The sequence below is a fragment of the Schistocerca gregaria genome, chromosome 5 (assembly GCF_023897955.1).
Source record: "Schistocerca gregaria isolate iqSchGreg1 chromosome 5, iqSchGreg1.2, whole genome shotgun sequence".
Classification (NCBI taxonomy): Eukaryota; Metazoa; Arthropoda; class Insecta; order Orthoptera; family Acrididae; genus Schistocerca; species Schistocerca gregaria.
The window spans coordinates 492,438,322-492,458,655 of record NC_064924.1 but is presented as its reverse complement, the minus strand read 5'-3'; the positions used below and the strand labels follow the sequence as shown (position 1 = coordinate 492,458,655).

Here is a 20,334-nt window from a genome sequence, read left to right as displayed (position 1 = left end):
AATTTGAAATTATATCAAACGAAAAAAAATCTTTTTGTCATTGCTCATCGGACATTCTGTCTCTTCGTAGTCTGGTAATACCCCTTATTCTAAGGAATAGGTTGAGTATCAAGTTGAAATTAGGCCACATACTGAGCTCTGGGCCTTTGGCGGTATAATAAACGTCAATTTATACGACAATGCGATCAAACGATTGGCCCATTAACGTCACATACTTTGATACTCTCACTCATAAAAACCTACGGGCTACCTCCTCTTGATTTAAATGACATTTGTCAAGAAGTAAGGTTTCACAGTACAAGTGATGGACAACATCCGATAATTGTTAATTTGTAATTATATCACAAGGAAAGATATGTCTTGTCATTTGTTGTCCGACGCAAAACTTGAAATTTAAAAAGTCAGTAGTTCTGCAATTAGGCTGACCGGATCGCAATCGTGAAAGTCAAACATCAGACAAGGAATGACTATTGTTCGTAACACATTTCAAAGTATCTAAATCATCAGATATCCAGGAGCGATTACTGTAAATAGACATGCCATTTCAAATTGTGTGTGAAACGCCATATCAACGTGCAGCAATCGCTTCTAGATACTTTATGATGGCCGAATTCCCCAACGCATCATACGAGCAATAAAAGTCATCTCTTGCCTGATGTTTTACCATTGCGACTCGGTCAGCAGGAATGGAGACCTACTGGTTTTTATAATAAACATTTGCCTACCTCCTGCATGACTGTATGCCACGATAATATTATTAAAATTAAAACATTATCGAGAAATTTTAAATCCCTGAGGCCGATATCCTGCCAGTATTAATAACTAACGGGTGAAAGTGATGGAGATTCTCCTCGATTGCCCGAATGGCTGAACTGTCTATGTACATAATTAAGTTTGTACGGAACCCTCAGTGCACTAGTCCTATTCGCATCTGGCCAGTTTTCCCCCTGTAGTACCTCTTCATCACTTACTCGATCTTCCCACTTGATTTTCAGAATTCTCCTGAAGCACCAAACTACAAAAGCCTCTATTATCTTATTTTATGAACTGTTTATCATCCACATTTTACTTCCGTAGAAGGCTACACTAACGACGAATACATCTAGAAAAGCATGCCAACATTTAAACTTATAATTGTTGTTAAGAAATTTCTCTTTCTCAGAAATGCAATTCTGTTGTTGCCGGTCTGCATTTGATATCCTCTCTATTCGGACCATCAGTGCTTCTGGTGGAGAAAAATCAAAACTCGTCTGCTACTCCGTGACAGGGCGCCTCAAACCGCACCTCCACTCCGCGCGGCTGGGTGTCTCATTACCTAAAATAATTGCCAGCCATCGCCTTTTTTAATTCGACTACATTCAATTACCCTTGTTTTACTTCTGCTGATATTCATCCCCTAATCTATTTTAAGAGATCACCCATTCTGTTCAACTGCTCTTGTACCCAGACATATACAGTGAATGTAGGTCATTTCGTGCCTGATTATTTGTGAGTATCGAAACTGATAATCGTTTTTCGTTGCAGTTGATGGTGGCACATATGACTTTCGACAATTTTGCATAAATGTAATACATTGGAAGTAGTCTATTATAGACAGGCTCCTAAATTCAGCCAAGGAAAACCAGTAACTCTCCGTCGATATCGAGGTCATTAGAGATGGGGAAATTCACCTTGATTCAGGGCGCCTAACAACGTAGTTGTCAGCATACCTTGTAGATTTGGATGGGCAGATAGATTAATTAAATAAGAGCGTACATTTTTGGAGAGGAAACGTCTTTACGGCGCAACTAGACAAAACAAAGGAGTATGTATGTAAGAAAACAAAACGCCTATAGCCGCCCTTATGATGTCATTTATTGTATGGCTACCAGTTTCGGTGCATCAGTGCACCATCTTCATGCCTTAACTGATGCCGAAAGGGTTAACACCATCCGTATACATCATGTGTCAAAGGCCAACATCTGTAACAGGATTTCGCAGATTACCTGTAACCGCAATTTTGTCTCTCAGGCGATATATTATCAAGTTGATAGTTGATGATTGGAGAGAGAATATTGCAGTTACAGATAATCTGCGAAAACCAGTTATAGATGTTGGCCTCTGACACATCGTGTATACGGATGGTGTTAATCCTCTCGGCATCAACTAAGGCCTGAGGATGCTGCACTGAAGCACCAAATCTTGTAGCCATACAATAAACGACATCATAAGGACGGCTGTAAGTGTTTCATTTTCTTACATAAGTGAACGGGAAAAGTCCCGCAGACCTCCAATCACAAGGATGGACATACAAAAAGAAGCGGTAGGTTGATAAAACATATTCTGAGGTACGAAGGGATACTTATTTTGGTAATGGAAGGAGGTGGCTGGAGAGGGGGAAATTTCAGGAGGCGGACACAGCTTGAATGTAGAGAGCACGTTCAAATGGATGTGGAGTGTAGAGAAGTTACGTAGACAGGAAAAAAATCTGTACAGGGTACACTAACATAGGGGACAGCAGGAAACTGCTTGTGGCAATGGTAATCATTAATATTACAACAATTACTACTATTAAAAATGACCTGCTTCTCCCCCAAAAAACTAGGGTGAAATCGCCTCCGCTCGCCCCCGTCCCCTCTTGTCGCACGGTCTGTATGTGACAGCCATTACTGGAAGACTGGAAATCAGCAGATGTCATGAACCTCGGGCTATGCGTCGTTGACAGCGAAAAAGGTGTTAGTGAAATTTTCTCTCCAAAACGCGTACTCGTAGTAACAAGTGAAAATGGGAGCCTTTAAAATGTTTATTTTTCACGTAAAAAGTGTATATGAGCGATAAGTCTTGCACACTTCTCTAAATCCTCTTGGGAAGGTATGTATCTGTACGTACCTCTCATAGTATATTTCCCCCTTATCTCTGTGGCGCCTCGAGTCATTTGGTGACTGACTGAGATAGTTGTAACACGAAACAGTTTTCATGCATATACATAAGGCGGACTTTCGAAGACCTTTGGCAAAGTCATTGTTTACAAGCGAGAGGAAAGTCATAGTAAACTGCTGTCGCCCGAAGTGATGGTTAGCAGAACGAGAATAAACTCGGTAACGTCAAACGGTTGTGTGATCCTGGATCATTGTGAACACGAGTCACAAAACTTGCAAATTTTTGCAGCGGCTACTTCTAGGTCACTTTAATATTCTACGTCATGCGCTGTTTAAATTTCACTGGTTCTTGTATCTTTCTCAACTTCAGCGACACCATCTCCATTTCAAGCAATGTATAGAGTGAGCCGTCCCTAATGACACTGCCGTCGTAAGACAAACGTAAGAGTTCTAAATATGAGAGTTAATGTGGTGCAACATTTTTGTTTCGTGTATCTAGTATGGTGTACAGTGTCGTTAGGGAAGTGAAGATCAGCGACGCCGAACTTTTTCTAATGACGGAACCTTTCCTAAACAATTATAGCGTCACGAATTATTAAAGAGGCTGTAGCATTACGTCGTTCTTATAACAAAGCTTGCTGAACACTGCAAGTGTATCATCACCGCAAAGGGAAAAATCTTTGTACGAGACATCTCAGTTTCCACTACCTTGCTATATCCTAAGTAACGTGATTTACACCCCCCCCCCCCCCCACACACACACACAGACAGACACACACAAACGCGCGCGCTGTGTTCGCGAACGCCAAATTTCCGTGGAACAGTTAAAGGCCGCCAATATCGCGCAAACCAGCTGATCGCAACAAATTATTTACTGTCCACGAATGAGTGACTTACATCTAGCAAACCGTGAACAGATCTTGATCCTTGTTCTTAGACGTACTATTTACGGTTCTGAACAACTTGCACATGTCTGCTATCTTATACTTTCAGCGGTAAAGCTTGTCTTCAGAATGTATACATCTGTCTGTCAACGTCCTAAAGTAGTGCGTGTGCGCTGATTTTAGATGTACGTGTGAGAACAGCCCCGCCAGTGCGAAACCAAACATTCGAGCAGCTTTATGTGAAACTGATGCAAATGTAAACACACAAGTCTCACTAAATCAGAGAAAACTGTCGTAGTTTTGTCTCCCAATTGCTTTGCGGCGGTCATCCGGCGTGCAGCTGACAAAGTTCCTTAAGCTTCTGCTCTGCTTTAAACAGTGAAAACCTTTACACGGTGGTGTTTTGGAGCAGTTATGAAGTAAGGGTATTTTCCTTTAACAACAAAGCTATAACGAACGAGCCTTGCGCTATGTTATCCCTTATATCCCAATGACAGTGCTTTGAATAAAATTTGGAATATCTTTGTCGATTCTTATAAACTATAAAGAAAATATTTGAATGTATCACTGCTATAAGCTGAATGGTAAGTGCTGAGCAATATTTTCAAACACTTTTACTGTACTGTGCTACCTGAATCTTCGCTGTGACTCGTATACAATTGCAATTGACATTAAGAAGTACACTCACCCGTGTTGTACTGTAATAGAGACAGGGGGCAGCGGCTCTCTTAATCACGGTCTGATGGCAAATGCAGTAACGGAGCAAAATATAAACACAACAGAACACACGCGGCGTACGCACGTGGCCAAACGTCTAGCACCGTACCCACATCACAACTGAGGACCCCGCGCTCCAGCTGTTTACACCCTTGGCCGCTGCAGCGCCACAGTCGCCCAACTGCCTTTCGCGTCTAGCGCTGCGCGCCTACCGGCAACAAGTGGAACCACATTCACCACCGAAGGTCGCGTCTCAACGGTCAGCTTACGTCCCTTGTTCCAAGGAAAAAATTTTCCACTGTTCTCACAATTTACACTTGTAACTTTTTGCAGTGGCGTAAAGTCTCCCCAGAACTCTTATGAAAGTAATGTACAAACTGGTAACTTTATGCAATCGTATTTCTTTCTCTGAGTTCACAATACATACGAAGAATGAAGAGAACGTGTTGTGTTAAATTCATTGTAGAACGTGAAGATGAAATTGAATATAGCTACTGTAAACGCTATATCTTCTTTTTGGGTTGAAAACTGCAACAACTAATTAGCTACAAAATAACGTTACGTGCTTGTATTCTTCCTATGTACAAAATCGTCAATTATCCGAAACAAGTTAAGTCATAATACGCTATATTTACACGCAGCCGTAGTGAGCTGATCCAGAGTTCCGGCAGACCTGAGAAAGATGCAGCCCACCTCCCACTCTTTCTCCCCAAAAGTACCGGGTGATCAAAAAGTCAGTATAAATTTGAAAACTGAGTAAATCACGGAATAATGTAGATAGAGAGGTACAAATTGACAGACATGCTTGGAATGACATGGGGTTTTGTTTGAACCAAACAAATACAAAAGTTCAAACAATGTCCGACAGATGGTGCTTCATCTGATCAGAATAGCAATAATTAGCATAACAAAGTAAGACAAAGCAAATATGATGTTCTTTACAGGAAATGCTCAATATATCCACCATCATTCCTCAACAATAGCTGTAGTCGAGGAAGTTGTGAACAGCACTGTAAAGCATGTCCGGAGTTATGATGAGACATTGGCGTCGGATGTTGTCTTTCAGCATCCCTAGAGATGTCGGTCGATCACGATACACTTGCGACTTCAGGTAACCCCAAAACCAATGATCGCACGGACTGAGGTCTGGGGACCTGGAAGGCCAAGCATGACGAAAGTAGCGGCTGAGCACACGATCATCACCAAACGACGCGCGCAAGAGATCTTTCCGAATATGGGTTTTTGTGGTTCTAATAAAACCCCATGTCATTCCAAGCATGTGTGTCAATTTTTACCTGTCTATCTACATTATTCCGTGGTTTATTAAGTTTTCAAATTTATACTAACTTTTTGATCACCCGGTATATTAGCGCAATATTTTATGCAGATATAGCACATTTTGTAGAGTTGTAAATAGTTATTATAATCATCACGAATTACTGAAAAATATTAGAGCTGCATCAAACCAGTCTCAGGACTGAAGACAACAACAAAAACAACAACATTAATTAAATTAGCGACGTTGGTATAAAATATTACACACAGCAAATTAAATTCATCAATACTGTAAGTAAATCAATTTTTTTAAATAAAATGAAATCTACATGTTATTGTTAATTGCAGTTACTAAAAATTGGCTTTAACATGAAGTATCATAAAGAACATATTTTATTTGTTCCGCAATCATAATTACCAATTAGAAATAATATAGTGAGGTCTGTAATCTGACTGTGAATTTTCCTGATTCGAGCGAAAAAACCTTATTGATTGTATCACTGAAGTCTAGTAGCAGCTGTATCATATCATATAGACAAGGTAGTCAAATCTAGTAGTCTGTTTTCACTCGACGTTTAGATATCTTTTTTAATTTGCTGAAACTGTGTTCTACAATATGTTGCAGTCACTGAGATTCCTTTAAATATCCTCAAAGGTACATCGAAGTCTGAATAAACATCTCTTAACCTATACATCGAAAAATAGCCAAATGGGAAGCTGTTCACCTGGAAGTTGAAAGCAGCACTACTGTATCAAATTCTCTATTACCTTTGGCACTAAAAAAAATTGCACAGTTTACGAGTTACAGAGCTTAAACTTGGCATTTCCTGGCAGTTCAGAAAATTCAGATGAAAACTTGCGATATATATTTTCCATTTCACTTAATATTCTGTTAAATAAGCTGAAACACACTACTTCGGGCCATGGTGGGTCAAATGGTGTCGCAACAGTTCTCAGTCGGCAGAAATCGGAAAAATTCGGAAACCTTCGATGAAATAGCATATCGGCTTCAGCACTCGCTCAACAACCTTTGAGACGTTATACCGTAGCGAAATAGCAAGAACTCCATAGGCGTCCGCAAATAAGGGAAGGAGATATGGAGGGAGCGCAAAAGGGGGCACTTGCTGCCCTCCCCCTTGGAATTTGGAGTACAGATTTTTTTTATTTTACTGACTGGATGACGTACAGTTCTTTCGGATACAATAAGTTTTTTGTGTCAACTATAAAACTTAGTTCTTGTGGCATTATACGTCCCGAAACCAACTACTGTATAAAATAAGTGCAAATTATAGAATCTTTCCTACCCTACTCGCGGATAAATTTCTGCATACGCTCATGACTGCATTATTGTCGAATATGAAAGACTTGAGTAGGACGCAGCTGTGTGAACCAAGCGCACTGCTGCCACATAAACCATGTTAGCGACCAGGCTCTGTACTGTAGTAGTCGTTTCCTTATTATGCTGCTTGGGGGAAAGCGCACTGCAAAATGATACTGTGACACCAATGTGTGCCTACTGCCGTGGGCCGACGGAGAGGCTTCTACGCGTTGGGAAAAGGTAGGAACACGTGGGGTAGGAGAACTCACGTCTACCACTCCCGGTAAGTTTTTAAACCGTTTTTCTGCCTTGGTATTTTTGCTCCCACACTGTCCCTGCACCAATGGCGCTCTCGTTACGGCCCTGCATTTACATACACGCGAAAAAAAAAGATGCAATAGTAAGCAATTATCCGAATGGGACGGAAAAAGGTAGACGTTACGTACATGTATGGTACAGAGAAACATACGATTACAAGTTCAGAAAACTTGGATTATTTATTCAAGAGAAAGAGCTTCACAAATAGAGCCCTGGTCCACCTCTGGCCCTTATGCACGCAGTTTCTCGGCTTGGCATTGATTGATAAGGTTGTTGCATTCCTCCGGAGAGATATCGTTCCAAATTTTGACCGCCTGGCGCATTAGATCATCAAAATTCCAAGCTGGTTGGAGGGGCCTGCCGATCAATTTCCATGGGGAAGGACCTGGCAACCTTCCTGGCCAAGGTAGAGTTTGTTAAGCACGAAAACAAGCAACAGTAACTCTTACAGCAAAAAAAAAGTTCAAATGGCTCTGAGCACTATGGGACTTAACTTCTGAGGTCATCAGTCCCCTAGAACTTAGAACTACTTAAACCTAACTAACCTAAGGACATCACACACATCCATGCCCGAGGCAGGATTCGAACCTGCGACCGTAGAACTCTTACAGCGTGCGGGCGGGGCATCCAAAGGGGTCCTTCTATGAAAAGACATGGCTTATGGAATATCGTCTCAGTTATGTGACTGGATTTGTGATTTCCTGTCAGAGAGGTCACAGGTCGTAGTAATTGACGGAAAGTTATGGAGTAAAACAGAAGTGATTTGTGGCGTTCCCCAAGGTAGTGTTATAGGCCCTCTTCTGTTCCTTATCTACATAAACGATTTGGGAGACAATCTGAACAGGCGTCTTCGGTTGTTTGCAGATGACGCTGCCGTTTAACGAGTAATAAAGTCATCAAAAGATCAAAACAAAGTGCAAAACATTTTAGAAAAAATATCGGACTGGTGCGAAAAGTGGTAGTATACCCTAAATAACGAAAAGTATGAGGTCATCCACATGAGTGCTAAAAGGAACTCGTTAAACTTCGGTTACACGCTAAATCAGTCTAATCTAAAAGCCGTAAATTCCATCAAACACCTAGGTATTACAATTACGAACAACTTAAATTGGAAGGAACACATAGAAAATGTTGCGGGGAAGGCTAACCAAAGACTGCGTTTTATTGGCTAGACACATAGAAAATGTAACAGACGTATTAAGAAGACTGCCTACACTACGCTTGTCCGTCCTCTTTTAGAATACTGATGGGCGGTGGTACTGACGGAGTACATCGAAAAAATTCAAAGAAGGGCAGCATGTTTTGTATTATCGCGAAATATGGGAGAGAGTATCACAGAAATGATATAGGATTTAGGCTGGACGTCATTAATGGGATGGCGTTTTTCGTTGCGACGGAAACTTATCATGAAATTCTAATCACCAACTTTCTCCTTTTTTGTTGACACCGACATGCACAGGGAGGAACGATCACCACGATAAAATAAGGGAAATCAGAGCTCGGAACGAAAGATACAGGTATTCATTCTTTCCGCCCGCTATAAGAGAGTGGAATAATAGAGAACTGTGAAGGTGGTTCGATGAACCCTTCTGCCAGACTCTTAAATGTGATTTGCAGAGTATCCATGCAGATGTAGATGTAGATCCCAGACATTCGCTCCTGGCCGTTGGGCCGTATGGCGAGCGACAGTCAGTTTGGTATCCCACCATTGTTCGGGGCTTCTCTCAACTCGTCATTGTTGGTCATCGGCGCTCAGTTCAAAGTGCGACTCATCACTGAAGACAATTCTACTCCAGTCAATAAGATTCCAGGCCGAAGACGTGTCTGGAAAGGCCCCGGACACGAGTAAGATACCAACCTGACTTTCACCAGCCATACGGCCAGACGACCAGGATTGATGCTGTGGTGTCCCAGCGGTTCTAGGCGCTTCAGTCTGGAACCGCGAGACCACTACGGTCGCAGGTTCGAATCCTGCCTCGGGCATGGATGTTGTGATGTCCTTGGCTTAGTTAGGTATACGTAGTTCTAAGTTCTAGAAGACTTATGACCTCAGAAGTTGAGTCCCATAGTGCTCAGAGCCATTTGAATCATTGATGGTCTGGGGTGCCATTAATTTTCATAGCAGTATCAGTCTGGTTGTCATCTTCAGCGCCCTTACAGCTCGACGATACGTCGACAATATTCTATGCCCTGTTTTGTTGCCCTCCAGGGCAAGCCATCCTGGGCTTACATTTCAGCAAGATAATGCCCGCCCGCTCACGGCGAGAGCTGCTACTTCTTGTCTTCGTGCTTGTCAAACCCTACTTTGGCCAACAAGGTCGCCGGGTCTCTCCCCAGTTGAGAACGTTTGGAGCATTATGGGCAGCTCATGATTTTGACAATCTAACGCGCCAGTTGGACAGAATTTGGCATAATATCCCTCAGGAAGACATCTAAGAATCTCTTAGCCAATGCCAAGCCGAGTAATTGCTTGCACAATGGCCAGCGGTGGACCAAGGCGTTATTGACATGCTTAGTTTGTGTGGCTCTTTCTTTTGAATAAATCATCAGTTTTTCCTGAAATTGTATATATTTATTTGTTTGTACATCTACTTCACTTCTACCGATTTCCGTCTCATTCTTATAATGCCTTCCAAAAATAGTTCAAATGGCTCCAAACACTATGGGACTTAACATTTGAGGTCATCAGTCCCCTAGACTTAGAACTACTTAAACCTAACTAACCGAACGATATCATAAACATCCATGCCCGAGGCAGGATTCGAACCTGCGATCGCAGCAGCAGCGTGGTTCCGGGCTAAAGCGCCTAGAACCGCTCGATAACAGCGGCCAGCTTATGCCTTCCAGGCCCATAGATTTTTCTGTGTTAGTGGGTACATATCCCGCATGCCATGTGCCGATTACCTGAAGTAATAATGTGGAATAAAAGTTTTGTAGGCAAGGAAAAAAATTAAAATGTAATGTTACTTTGTAGCAGAAGCGTCCAGACTAAGGGCCCCCAAGTCCCTGTCACTCATTAACAGTGAAAACACACATGTAATATAAATCTCACGTTTTTTTGTGTGTAATGAATGCTCATTATTTGTGTCTGTGTTTGCTTTAAAAATAAGTATGCCTGGAAAATTCTTTTATTTTTTTCTTCACCTCTGAGTATTTGGGCGATGTACAGTTTCGAAATATTGAAAATTGATACCTCAAGAACAAAAATCACAAACTTCATTGAAATACCTGCTGTACGCGCAGAAGACAGACAGCGATATAAACTACATGTGCTGTTAAGCTACATCAAGGGTAATCTACTTAGCATGGTACAGATATACAAAAACATGTTTGGCTGGACAAAGGAACAAAATATTGCCTTTTGCTCGAAGCAGAATTATCAAAACATACCCCATTTATCACGCATGTAATACTCATTTTCAGAACATTGGAATCAAATACGATACAATGAAAGTACAACCGTCAAGTTGCTCAGAAGTTTGTTCTAATTTAAATAGCGACCTGTTTCGGACCGTACTCCATAGTCAAGCTATCCATATAAGTGTTATCACAATGTACTGGTCACACTGCTAGTGCAATTGGCTAAGTGCAAGGTACTATTTGCATGCAACAGTCCAGTACTGGAGGCAGAAAAAAAATCGTGGGATACATATATTACTCTGGAAAGAAATTCGATCGAAACTATAATCAAATAACAGTGAACTATGAACGTCAGAATGAACTATATACAGTACCGAAAGGAAAGACATAGTAAAGTTGGCGACGTATTTACTGCCGGAAACAGCTCTGTAATGTCTCATTAGATACATACGGAGTCAGACTGAGAGAGAATTTCGGTGACCTTTAGTGCGAAGACGGGTGTAAAATAGTAATCGTATGTTACTATCGTCCTTATAAATTAAGTATCGGAATGGTGGAACGCTTCATGGAAATCCTGGAGAATGTTGATCGTAAATATTGCGATCTGCCAAATACAAACTGGGAAACGGACACGTTTAGAATGGAAGGCACGCACAATGAGTCTTGAAGCGCCGCATACATATATTTTTCGAAAACTACAGCAGTTGATTAGATAGCCCATCTGGCAGGGAAGGAAAGAGATCTGTTGACAACGAACAGGCCAGAGGTTAACGATTCAATGTATGTAGAGCTAGCGATCAGCGAGCGCATGGATGTCACAGCATCATTGACCACTAGTTATCCGCGAAATAAAAGTTGAAAAAGGGTGAAAGATATTTTTGATTAACAGATGTAATAGCAAAATGAGCAGAAACTACTTCAGCAGTCAGCAACAAAAGGTCAGCTGTGGGTGAGAGAATATGGAGGATCACTGACAGAATTTCAGTCTTTCGAGGTAGGTACTGTTGTCAGCAACAATCGGGCATTGAAACAATTCAGTGACGAGAGCTGAAAATTACTGCTGGATCGGGACTTAAACCCAGTTTTCTCGCTTTACACAAATGGCCACTTTAACCGTTTCGGCTATCTGAGCACTCTTTTCATCCGAACCAAACTCTCGACTTCTCGCACACTACGAAGCAGAGTCGCTGGCCACGTACCCCCCATTTACTCGCATCGCTTTCTGTATTCTCGCGATAGGTTCGGACTCTGTTGTACATCCACACTGAGGATATGATAGCAACCAGACCTGTAGAATGCTTTATACACATCAAAAACAGTTTTGCATCACCTCGGTTCCGAGAGTTTCGGAACCTGTTCAGAAAATTGGAATAGAGATCAACATAGACATCATTTCCGTTTCTTTTCATTCCTCATGAAAAACACATGTTGCATGTTGAACCACCATACAGCGAGACCTTCATAGGTGGTGGTGCAGATTGCTGTACACACCGGTATCTCTAATTCCCAGTAGCACGTCCTCTTGCAATGATGCATGTCTGTATTCGTTGTGGCATACTATCCACAAGTTCATCAAGGCACTGTTGGTTGTCCCACTCCTTCATCAGCGATTCGGGGTAGATCCCTCAGAGTGGTTGGTGGGTCACGCCGTCCATAAACAGCCCTTTTCAGCCTATCCCAGGCATGAACTTCCTGACTGATTGAAACTGTGTGCCGGACCGAGACACGAACTCGGGACCTTTGCCTTTTGCGGGCAAGTGCTCTACCAACTGAGCTACCCAAGCACGGCTCACGCCCCGTCCACACAGCTTTACTTCTGCCAGTACCTCGTCTCCTACCTTCGAATCTTTACAGAAGCTCTCCTGCGACTCTTGCTGAACTAGCACTCCTCTGTAGAGTGAAAATCTCATTCTGGAAACATCCCCCAGGCTCTGGCTAAGCCATGTCTCCGCAATATCCTTTCTTTCAGGAGTGCTAGTTCTGCAAGATTCGCAGGAGAGCTTCTGTAAAGTTTGGAAGGTAGGAGACGAGGTACTGGCAGAAGTAAAGTTGTGAGGACGGGACGTGAGTCGTGCTTGGGTACCTCAGTTGGTAGAGCACTTGCCCGCGAAAGGCAAAGCCCCGAGTTCGAGTCTCGGTCCGGCACACAGTTTTAATCTGTCAGGAGGTTTCATATCAGCCCACGCTCCGCTTCAGGGTAAAAACCTCATTCTGGTATCCCAGGCATGTTCGATCGAGTTCATGTCCGGAGAACATGCTGACCAATCTAGTCGAGCGATATCGTTATCCTGAAGGAAGTCATTCACAAGACATGTAAGATGGGGGCGCGAATTGTCGTCCATGAAGACGAATTTTTCGCCAATATGCTCCGACAATTGTTTGGTTGAAGGCATATGCGACGAGAACGTGATGCCAATCCTGAGCGGTCCATTCGGCATGTTGTTGGGCCCATCTGTACCGCGCTGCATGGTGTCGTGGTTGCAAAGATGGACCTCGCCATGGACGTCGGGAGTGAAGTTACGCATCATGCAGCATACTGCGCAAGTCTGAGTCGTAACATGACGTCCTGAGGCTGCACTACAACATTGTGGCGTTGCCGTCAGGGTTCCTCCGAGCCATAATCCGTAGGTAGCGGTCATCCACTGCAGAAGTAGCCCTTGGGTGGCGTGAGCGAGGCATTTCATCGACAGTTCCGGTCTCTCTGTACCTCCTCCATGTCCGAACAACATCGCTTTGGTTGACTCCGAGACGCCTGGACACTTCCCTTGTTAAGAGCCCTACCTGGCACAATGTAACAATGCGGACGCGATCGAACTGCGGTATTGACCGTCTTAGCATAGTTGAACTACAGACAACACGAACAGTGTACCTCCTTCCTGACTGGAACTGATCGGCTGTCGGATCCCCTCCGTCTAATAGGCGCTGCTCATGCATGGTTGTTTACATTTTTGGGCGGGTTTAGTGACATCTTCAAATGGTTCAAATCTCTCTGAGCACTATGGGACTTAACATCTGAGGTCATCAGCGCCTAAGGACTTAGAACTATTTAAACCTAACTAACCTAAGGACATCACACACATCCATGCCCGAGGCAGGATTGGAACCTGCGACCGCAGCGGTCGCGCTGTTCCGGATTGAAGCGCCTAGAACCGCTCGACCACAGCGGCCGGCTTAGTGACATCTCTGTGTCTGTGATACAATATCCAGAGTCAACGTCTCTCTTCAGGAGTTCTGGGAACTGGGGTACTGCAAAAAAATTTTGATGTGTATATACACTCCTGGAAATTGAAATAAGAACACCGTGAATTCATTGTCCCAGGAAGGGGAAACTTTATTGACACATTCCTGGGGTCAGATACATCACATGATCACACTGACAGAACCACAGGCACATAGACACAGGCAACAGAGCATGCACAATGTCGGCACTAGTACAGTGTATATCCACCTTTCGCAGCAATGCAGGCTGCTATTCTCCCATGGAGACGATCGTAGAGATGCTGGATGTAGTCCTGTGGAACGGCTTGCCATGCCATTTCCACCTGGCGCCTCACTTGGACCAGCGTTCGTGCTGGACGTGCAGACCGCGTGAGACGACGCTTCATCCAGTCCCAAACATGCTCAATGGAGGACAGATCCGGAGATCTTGCTGGCCAGGGTAGTTGACTTACACATTCTAGAGCACGTTTGGTGGCACGGGATACATGCGGACGTGCATTGTCCTGTTGGAACAGCAAGTTCCCTTGCCGGTCTAGGAATGGTAGAACGATGGGTTCGATGACGGTTTGGATGTACCGTGCATTATTCAGTGTCCCCTCGACAATCACCAGAGGTGTACGGCCAATGTAGGAGATCGCTCCCCACACCATGATGCCGGGTGTTGGCTCTGTGTGCCTCGGTCGTATGCAGTCCTGGTTGTGGCGCTCACCTGCACGGCGCCAAACACGCATACGACCATCATTGGCACCAAGGCAGAAGCGACTCTCATCGCTGAAGACGACACATCTCCATTCGTCCCTCCATTCACGCCTGTCGCGACACCACTGGAGGCGGGCTGCACGATGTTGGGGCGTGAGCGGAAGACGGCCTAACGGTGTGCGGGACCGTAGCCCAGCTTTATGGAGACGGTTGCGAATGGTCCTCGCCGATACCCCAGGAGCAACAGTGTCCCTAATTTGCTGGGAAGTGGCGGTGCGGTCCCCTACGGCACTGCGTAGGATCCTACGGTCTTGGCGTGCATCCGTGCGTCGCTGCGGTCCGGTCCCAGGTCGACGGGCACGTGCACCTTCCGCCGACCACTGGCGACAACATCGATGTACTGTGGAGACCTCACGCCCCACGTGTTGAGCAATTCGGCGGTACGTCCACCCGGCCTCCCGCATGCCCACTATACGCCCTCGCTCAAAGTCCGTCAACTGCACATACGGTTCACGTCCACGCTGTCGCGGCATGCTACCAGTGTTAAAGACTGCGATGGAGCTCCGTATGCCACGGCAAACTGGCTGACACTGACGGCGGCGGTGCACAAATGCTGCGCAGCCAGCGCCATTCGACGGCCAACACCGCGGTTCCTGGTGTGTCCGCTGTGCCGTGCGTGTGATCATTGCTTGTACAGCCCTCTCGCAGTGTCCGGAGTAAGTATGGTGGGTCTGACACACCGGTGTCAGTGTGTTCTTTTTTCCATTTCCAGGAGTGTATGTATCGTATCTGTTCAGACAGACATGCTACAACGCTGTAACGATGTAGCAGCAAGAACTCCATGGGATCCGCAAGTGAGGGGAGGGGGAGGGCACCAAGATATGGGGACTTGCCCCTCCCCACCTTGAAATCTGGAGCACAGTTATTTTATTTTACTTAGTGGATAACCATCAGTTCTTTCGGATATAATATAGACAGCCAGACGCAACAAGTATACACCATGATTCCCATAAAATTGCACAGCGAATGTTGCGGAAATTGGTAAGAACTATTGCTTCATAGTATGAATCGACAGTCAGGGGCTCGTATTTATTGCGATTCAACTAACTGTAATATTATTCAAAAAGTATTTTTTTTGTAGAAACGTACACTTTTTTAAGTGGAACAGTTCCTGTTGTCATTAACAAACTAAAAATAGGGTAAATTAGAATGTCAGCGGTGTTTGTTGCAGGGTTCTAGCGCGAGTCGGTTGCTAGCTAGATATCGTATTTTGAAAAGTTCCCACACCGACACTTGTACAATATCTGCGGTAATGTACACTAAAGAACAACACACGTGCATACACTAGTTGCGTGGCTCCTGACCAGTAGCGAGACAAATGAGCATCATAGGTTGTGTTCAATATGACCACCGGCATCGGAAACACACGCTTCCAGTCTGGTATGCAACGACTGCTGCATACGTGCTAACATTTGAGCCGAGACCGTAGGGCAAGCTGCAGTAATATGTCGTTGCATGTCATCGGGTGTGGCTGGTATATCCCTATAGACAAAGTCGTTCAGCATTCCTCACAGGAAAAAGTTCACAGGCTTCAAAGCTAGGGAACGGGCCGATCGAGGTACAGGTCCTCTTGAGTACAGTCCAACAATTGGGAAACAACTGGTGAAGACATGCTGTAGTATTTCGTGCACTATGGGCCGGACAGCCATCATGTTGGTACCACAACTTCCTGCTAGCTTGCAGGGGAACGTCTTTTGGCATCTATGGAAGATGGTCTGTTAGGACGAGCGTTCCGTCTATGAAAAACAGGTCTATGAACTGATGGTTTACTATCTCACACTACACGTTTACACTCCATGGACATTGACGTTACACCAGCGGGGATTGTCCACAGACCAATAGTGTATGTTTCGGCGGTTTACCTGCCCATGATTGGTAAGTGTGGTCCATCACTAAACAAGATATAGGACACATCTGGAGAATCCCGTCTTAATGCCCTTGCGGAACACGATTTTCATAATCGTTTCCATGCAGCTCTTGATGGAGAGAGATGTGATAGGGATGGAAACCATAGCTAACGTGCGGAGCAAATGCAACAGCAGAAAGAGCGTAGCTTCCCCTCTTCTGTCAACACTTGTTTTCTTCTGTTATGTTGTCTAGGTGTCACACTATCGCTTTCGCGTGACTGGTTAAAGAAGTTGATAAATATCTCCCGAGATTGTGTAAGGTGTCAGGCAAATCCAACACCTTCCATGAAAACCCTGACATGATAAGCAAATCCAGTAGTATGTCACATAGCTCCGAATAAATCGTGACATTAAATTAACCAAAGTAATACGAGTAACGAGTGAGCAAATGGAATACCACAGACTAACACAAGAATGCCTAAATGCATGTCATACCTTCCCACCATGAGACAGACGCAGTTCCGAGGGGAGAAACGAGAACAGAAGCCGAGAGCAGAACAGTGTTAAGCTAGAAGGCCCTACGATAAGGGACGGAGTGGACACCCACGTCGCCAGCCTACCGCTAAGACTATGACCCGCACGTTTTAGCGTGAGACTTTTTCGCGTCTCTGTTACGTCAATGACCACGCCCCAGGCCATGTTAAAAGCTAGAGCCCTCCAGAAAAACAGTATAGATCTTACGATAACACAAAAAGGGCCACTACCACCCGCAAGTTTTAGCGTGAGACTTTTTCGCGTGTCTATTACATTAGGACCACCCTCCAACCCATGTTAAAAGATAGAGCCCTCCAGAAGAACAGTATAGATCTCACGATAACGCTAAAAGGACCACACCAGCTGCAGGTTTTAGCGTGAGACTTTTTCGTGTCTCTGTTACATTGCAAACTTTAAAAACATTACCCCACCACGAAAAGTATAACGTTCCTCATTGGATAGACAGAGTTTTTGTAGGCGGAGCTTAAGGTTAACATTGAGACCCTGAATGGTCAGATGAAAACACAGCCAGATAGTTTTTTTTTAAACCAACTTCGGTAAATTGTAGTAAGGAGAAGTTAGGAGAGAGTTGCTTCCGAGATGGCGAGGTGAGCGGAGCTGTGCTGACCGCCGCTGCCCTGACGCTGCCTAAACACCGACAAGGTAATGAACGCACGCGATGCCGCATATTTGAGCGCATAAGGCTTCACTCAGGATAGCAGAAGTCTCATCTGTTAACCCCCTTTTTGCGTAATACTAGTATCGATCGTCAATTAAAGCTCATGGTGTTCACATTTGCCACTTGAAGTAAAAATCTGAAACGCGATGATTTTTCTGTTATGTAGTTATTGAGAAGCCACATCAGCCACTGTAATTTACGACAAGTCAGATAAGTAAGTAAAGATAATTGAGGGTCACTGTAGACCATTTTGATAGTTTTCTCTTTAGTGAAACTTAATTTAAACCTAGATTATAGATGTGATATAGCATAGGACATCCTTCGATCCATTGTAGAACTTGGAAACCCATTCAGGGAATATTCGTCCACATTTTTCTTGAACGCAGTTGGTTTTTACCATCCTGTATTGAAACATTTCCTTTTATCAATAGTGCAATTTATAAACGATGTTTTGTGAGTAGAATAAAATTTCAAACGGTAAACTTAACTGCTTTTTCGACGTTATTTTTACCAGCTAACTAAAAATAGGAAAGCCTTGATCCCCTTCCACTAAATTGAGTTAGTATTAAGATTCCTTTACAGGGACTGCAGTGGAGCTGACGCTGAGATCATTAAGTATTTGGTTATATCATCGCTAGTCTCACTGAACTCTTCTGAATTCTACATGTCATGTGTGGTCTGGCGTCTCCTTACCAGCAACAGGCGCAAACAAACGTCAGTGTGGACGCTTTTCAAAATACGATAGCTCGTAAACATCTCGCTCTACTCCCCTGCAACAAACACCATTGAATTCTAGATCACCTTACTTTTAGTGTGTTAATGTCAAGACGCATTGTTCCATTTGAAAAAGTGTATGTTTGCACAACAAAGTACACTTTGAGAGTATTACTACAAACTGTTTACTGGCTAACAATATGAGGTCCTGACTACCAGTCTATTCTGTGAAAACCGCCTATCAGTAGCACTTTACACCTCCGTAATATTTGCGGTTAAAGTATTATGGATACAGGGTACTTATAAATGGTGGAAAAATCCAAATTTTTATGACTTTAGTAAATTCTACAGTCTTTCCTTATTACAATGATGTATACATTATAGGGTTTCAAATGAAAAATGATCTACACAGGGTGGTCCATTAATCGTGACCGGGTCAAACATCTCACGAACTAAGCGTCAAACGAAAAAACTACAAAGAACGAAACTTGTCTAGCTTGAAGCGGAAAACCAGATGGCGCTATGGTTGGCCCGCTAGATGGCGCTGCCATAGGTCAAACGGATATCAACTGTGTTTTTTTTTTTTTTAGGAACCCCCATTTTGATTACGTATTGTAGTACATAGAGAAATACGAATGTTTTAGTTGGACCACTATTTTCGCGGCGCTGTAATAATCACAAACATATGGCTCACAATTTTAGACGAACAGTTGGTAACAGGTAGGTTTTTTAAATTAAAATACAGAACGTAGGTACGTTTGAACATTTTATTTCCGTTGTTCCAATGTGCCAATGTGATACATGTACCTTTGTGAACTTGTCATTTATTACCTGTAAATACCACATTAATGCAATGAATGCTCCAAATTATGTCCGTCAACCTCCATGCATTTGGCAATACGTGTAATGACATTCCTCTCAACAGCGATTAGTTCGCCTTCCATAATGTTCGCACATGCATTGACAATGCGCTGACGCATGTATCAGGCGTTGCGGTGGATCACGACAGCAAATATCCTTCAACTTTCCCCACAGAAAGAAATCCGGGGACGTCAGATCCGGTGAACGTGTGGGCCATGGTATGGTGCTTCGACGACCAGTCTACCTGTCATGAAATTTGCTATTCAATACCGCTTCAACCGCACGCGAGCTATGTGCCGGACATCCATCATGTTGGAAGTACATCGCCATTCTGTCATGCAGGAAACATCTTGTAGTAACACCGGTAGAACATTGCGTAGGAAATCAGCATACATTGCAATTTGTCTACTACTGATGTGCGGATTAGACGCGACAGGAGCTAAAACACCTACTTAGACATCATCATTTGTTGCAGGTCGTGGTTAACGTTTCACATGTGGCTGAACACTTCTTGTTTCCTTAAATAACGTAACTATCGGGGCACTTGGATGATGTCGTCCAGGTTACCGAGCAGCATACATACCACACGCCCGTTGGGCATTTTGATCTCAATAGCCATACATCAACACGATATTGACCTTTTCCGCAATTGGTAAACCGTCAATTTTAACACGGGTAATGTATCACGAAGCAAGTACCGTCCGCACTGGCGAAATGTTACGTGATACTACGTACTTATACGTTTGTGACTATTACAGCGCTATCTATTACAAAGCAAAAAAAGTGGTCGAACTAAAACATTCATATTTATTTACGTACTACACGAATATGTAATAAAAAATGGGCGTTCCTATTTACAAAAACGCAGTTGATATCCGTTTGACCTATGGCAGCGCCATCCAGCGGGTCAACCATAGCGGCATCTGGGTTCCCCCATCAAGCTAGACGAGTTTCGTTCTTTGTAGTTTTTTTCGTTTGACGCTTATTTCGT

General features: G+C 43.7%; 1 protein-coding gene across 5 annotated transcripts in view; it reads right to left on the bottom strand.

The window, feature by feature from the left end:
* The window catches only part of LOC126272722 (V-type proton ATPase 116 kDa subunit a 1), a 610,777-nt gene extending 606,086 nt beyond the window's left edge, over positions 1-4,691 (bottom strand). For 3 of the 5 annotated variants that reach the window (XM_049975765.1, XM_049975772.1, XM_049975771.1), the window contains exon 1: positions 4,431-4,577. The gene's annotated coding sequence lies outside the window, so the exon portion shown is untranslated. Of the gene's footprint in view, positions 1-4,430 lie in introns of all 5 variants that reach the window. The other 2 variants (XM_049975766.1, XM_049975767.1) reach the window with 2 other exon arrangements.
* Positions 4,692-20,334: the final 15,643 nt, after the last annotated feature.